Source organism: Cupressus sempervirens, chromosome 5, assembly GCF_028749045.1.
Source record: "Cupressus sempervirens isolate cs-2001-9-10 chromosome 5, ASM2874904v1, whole genome shotgun sequence".
Taxonomy (NCBI): domain Eukaryota; kingdom Viridiplantae; phylum Streptophyta; class Pinopsida; order Cupressales; family Cupressaceae; genus Cupressus; species Cupressus sempervirens.
In genome coordinates, this window is record NC_143122.1 from 309,309,591 (window position 1) to 309,314,973 (window position 5,383).

The following is a 5,383-nucleotide window of genomic DNA, read 5'->3' on the forward strand; positions in this document are numbered from 1 at the left end:
TTGATGATGGATAATGTAGTATGATCCAAAAAATTGATGGTAAAAAAACTCTACAAAATCAAATCCAGAAATTACGTACTTATACTGATGAATCATGTACTATGATCCAAAACATTAATGATAAAAAACCTCTACACAATCAAATCCAGAAATTACGTACTTATACTAATTCTGTTTGTTCTCCACCATCTCCCAGATGTATGTTAAGGCTTAAGAATTTATAAATTCCTTTCCATTTGCCAGACCCAGGAAAATGTAATATGCAGAAAAGAAAAATTTTGATCTGCTAATTTCTTACTCTAGGAAAATACATTAAAGCATGAGCGAAAGGATTTAATTGTTGCTCAAGCACAATTTACCATGAAAAGAACATTGCAGCATGATCACTCGTGTGTCTGCTGTAGCTAGGGACTAAAACCCTTAATAATTTAAAAATTAAAACATATGACATAAATACAATATTTACGGTAGTGCTGAGCACTCTATGATTCTTCCATAAGTTTAAAGTGCATAGATAGAACTCCAACCCCAATTACACAAATGGTCTTAATTTCTAACTCTGCTTCTAAAACTAGAAAGAAAATTACTTAACCCATGGTCCACAGTCACTATTCACAATATAAATGATTGCCGGAGCAAAGTTATGTGTCCAAAAACTCTAAACTAAATGTTGGTTCTTTAATTATCACATTAATTGACTCACGGAAATGAGACCACTCTTTTTTCGATTGCTCTTCGCAGATCACATTTGACAAAGACGTAAGGCCATTAACCATTCTAGGAAGTTTCTTGATTTTTTTGCAGTCACCCATGTTGAGAATTTTGAGTCTCTCCAACTTATTGAAGTCACGTAGAAGAGCCTCCAAGCCTTGACAAGGAAATGTAAATCTCCAAGTTCATAAATTGAGGCTGGCAGTTCTTTGAGATTCAGACAAGCAACTAAGCTTAGCACTTGAAGAGATCCTGCAAGCTTTCCCAGATTCTCAGGAATCTTGCGAAGTTGATGGCAATTTGTTATAGACAGTGTTTTCAGTGAAGTGAAATTGCAAATACCAACAGGAAATTCCTCAATATCCTCATAGCAGTCAATATTAATCTCTTCAAGTTTAAGCAGCTTTGAGCACACTTCAATGTCCAATCGTCCCTTATCAGTGCTGCAGAGACTCAGTGAGAGATTCCTCAGATATTCTAAATATTGAAAATAATCTAGATCAGGGACAATCAATTTTTCAAGCCGAAGGCTCTTTAGTTGAACCAATGACCTAAAGGTTGACATGCCATCAATTTTAGCCCTACAGGATTTCTGGTTGATTATGATAAGAATTTTCAACCAAGACATTTCCTGCACAAATGGTGGAAGGAAATATTCATTTCCATCAAATATCAATACAAGAGCACGGGCCTCCGGAAACTCCAACTTAGGCCATTTATTCTCTTTCATTGGAGCTGCAAAAGTATTCAAAACTTTTTAAAGAAGGAATATACATATTTTGATGGGCCTCACTCATTTTCTTGAAGCCTGATACTTGTGAATATCAATAAACCAATTTAAAGCAATCAACCTGTGCGAATGGCAATAATCTCAGCAGCTTTTATATCTCCACGTGAGGGATCTTCCCAGCAAGAGAATGGAGATAATCTCAACCTTTTGCATATCTTGTCATTTTGGTTGTTGTCCACAGATTCCGCACAATAAATAGTCAAACACTACAACATATCATGTTGAACTAAATATATCTCACAATTGCTAGGAAAGAAAGAGTTAAGATGCATTCAATCTTTAGTGAGACATCTTTTTCAAGTTCTCAAAATGAAGTAGCAACATCTCAATGATTACAAAGTTTGAGTTGGAGTAAAACGATTACATGTCCAAACTCCATTTAGATCATGCTGGAAGAAATGGGAGATTTACTCTTTCGGCTTGATGATCACTATCTATATTTTTCTGCTACATATTTCAACGCAATTTCAACAAAAGAATCTGAAAGAAGACACTCACCTTGAATTATGAGTTAGCTGTACAAAATTCAAGAGCCCTCTTTTTTTGAGATGAACAAGAATCATCGACGCATGCTCTAGGCTTAAGTTGTGAACATGAATCCAAATATCAAACAAAGCATTAACAGGGATTTTTTTAACTTCAGGAAACAATATCAGGTCCAAAAAACATTTTTTTGTATCATTGTCCAGATCTTCTATGCTCAGTGCTAGGCGCTTGAGAACATCCTCTTCATAAGATCTAATATTGATTTGTCTTCCTTGTGAAAGCTGCCTTTTGGCATATTCCCAATATGCATTTTCACTGTATTTATGTAAATAACGTCCAATCACCTCCAATACAAGTGGTAATCCTAGACATTCTTTTGCTACTTGTTAGTACAGACTAGTTAGCCCCAATATAATCTCAAAGGGTGGCCTTCAGATCTACACATATTGAACTAAACGAACCATGCTTCTTAAATTTCAAACACGGAATGGATAGCAGATCTACACAATATCGGCTAGCAAAATATAATTTCGTATTATGGCAAATTTAGCAGACTTCAAGTTCACTAAAATCAACAAATGAGACGTAGATAGACATAGGTATACCTCTTTGACTAGTTGCTTGTTGAACCATCCATCTAGAATGCTTTCTTGTCCAAAGGCCCAATAACAAAAGAGGGATAGAGCATCTTCCTCTCCAAGCGAAGACATATAATGAGTGCTATCAAGGTGTATGGAATTGACACTATCCCTAACTGTAACAACAATCTTGCATCCCTTTGCTTCAAACAAAAATTCTTCGAGATTAACATTTGGCCCCACATCATCTAATATGACTAGAATATTTTCTCGCTTAAGCCTGAGTATTTCCTGAAGAGCCTCATGAATGCTCTCACTCTGAGAATCAGGCAACGGTTGATCCCCAGTAATAATTTTCCATATGTTCTCAAGAATCGTCTTGTTATCTAGTAGCTGTGACACTGTTTTAAAAATTATACTATGAAACTGTTGTCTCAAAAACGTTCTGAAAAGAAGAATGGAGAACGTGAGGTCAGGGAAATCAGAAAAGAACGCAAGGGTCATTTCCAATAGATAGACAAGTATACGTAAGGTCTCATTAATAATTAATTAACAAACATAAATAAGTTTATTTGCTAAATTGCTAATTCATTGAGTCTGTATCGAATTTGTGTTGTTTTTCTTCTCCTACTAAGGGCAGTTTTTTCTGCAATGTGGTGGCCAATAAATTGCAAGGGTTGAGCACATATGCAGATTCATAATCACCGCAGCAATATATGAATTCTTTCAACTCTCCCATTACTGCTGTCGTTAGAATGCATTGGGAAGTAAGTTAGGATCAAGATATTGAAATTTGACTTCTTTATTGAGAGGTTGACAGGCAAGTCTAATCATGATTGGGTGATGTTACCAATATACACAAGTTTGAACACAAAGAGCATACTACAGTAAGTGAGATCAGGTCTTATGTTCTAGTCTCCCTAGAAGTTTAACGTAGGATTGTAGCCAGGCTAAAAATCCCCACGCAACTTTGCCAACCAGACACACCACTTCCTCATTGGAAACATTTTCTAACTTGTCATTTTGATATCAGAGGACAAGCCCACTTCCCAGTCAAAATAAAAGCTATCCTAAGCATAAGTATTCTGCATATTGGCCACTTGACCTGATAGTAAGGTCTTGATAGATCAGGGGCTCGAATGGATGGATCAAAGATGAGAAGGGGAGGACAGATGTCTTCACAGGGGTGACCAAACAGGATAGCTTAAGAGGAAGAGGAGAGTAGAGCAGAAAAGAGTACAGATTAAGGGGAAGAAGAGAGGACTAGACCAAGTAAAGCAAGATGATGAATAAATGCTCTCCATACACGTAAAAGAGGAGAGGAGGGGGTTATTGAAGGGAAGAGAGGAGATATGAATGGCCGTTAAGCTCTTTAAGAAGAAGGAGAGGAAGAGGATATATTGAGAAGAAGGGGGAAAAGATTGCATTGACATAAGCAAGTTGAGGATTCAATTGCCTTTAAGCACTTCAATGAAGACAGAAGAGAGAGAGGGGAAGGGGAGAGGATTTCACATCAAAGGTGGAGGCATGAATGGTGTTCAGAAACTTCGAGGAGGCGAAGATAGATCGAGGGGAAGGAGAAGAGAATCCAGAAACCACATTAAGGCTTGAATCATTTTCAGGCACTGTGAGGAGGAGAGGATGGAAGAGGACTATCCAGCCTTGTCAACAGGAGATGGTTCACACAATGAAGAGCTCATCAATAGCAAACGAGACACAGTTAACAAATACCAATGGAAAAGGATTCCCTTGCTTGACTAACTAAGGAAAATTTCCATGCTAGAGAAGCTCCCTAACTTAAGCATGAGATTATATACTTAAAAAGGAGGTTGAACCATAATCTATACACAGAGATCGCCACAAACGAGAGGTAAATTGTCTCATCACACCACGGTTAAGGTTGTGGTTATGATTGATGTTTTGAATATAGGCTTATCTGAGTGCAATGGAACACATACAGTTCCTGCATCCGATTGCTAAAGTGATGCACATTTTACCTAGCAGCGAAATAGGTTTCCCAGCACTTGGGCGAATATAGGCCAGCATTAAAATAGCCTCCTCTTCTCAGATCTAATTCCTATCAAAGCCCAAACAATACAAAAACAAGTATTTAACAAAATTCCTTGATTCAGCACGAATTTTTGTGTGGGTGTGTGTAAATGGATAACTTATGGTTTCAGCATCCCTCCTGAGAGCAACTCCCAAAAAATGCATTTTACGAGATTACTTGATTCAAAGAGTAAATATATGGTCTAATTATGTTGGACATCAGAATCCCTGTAGAGAGCAGCAACCAAGGTTGTTTTGCCACAACCCGCAATTCCCATCACTCCGATCTTATTGAAATTATCTTCAAATAACCGCCTTTTCAAATCCCCTACTTGATTCTCCAAACCCACGCTATGTTTGGGTAGTTTTGGAATGTATGAGTCTGCAAATGAAGATGAGGGTTGCAAGCATAACATCCCCTCGCTCACCCATTGTCCCAATTTTTGACAGCGTGAGAGAAGAGTATCGACACCTGCATCAACAGGCCTAGAGAGAAGCGCTCTAACAACCTCTCTAGCAGCTCCTTGAAAAAGCGCAAGAACATAGGTGGAAACCATTTTGTTAGCATATCGGGGGTGATTAGGGCAGCCACTTATTTATCAATGACTCCTAGAGTGAAGTGGAAATTGCGGGATATGAAAGCTGAGAGGAAACTTCTTGCAATCTTGATTCCACGTAGAATTGTACTCATTTAGTGAGCAAGCAAACAAATTGAACGCGGGATGTTGGAAGCAGAGTGGAAATTTCTCACACATTTTTCCACGATCAA

General features: G+C 37.8%; 1 pseudogene; it reads right to left on the reverse strand.

Moving 5' to 3' along the window:
• Nucleotides 1–641: 641 nt before the first annotated feature.
• LOC149555858 (putative disease resistance protein At5g47280) lies at nucleotides 642–5,171 on the reverse strand (annotated as a pseudogene).
• Between the last annotated feature and the right edge of the window lie 212 nt (nucleotides 5,172–5,383).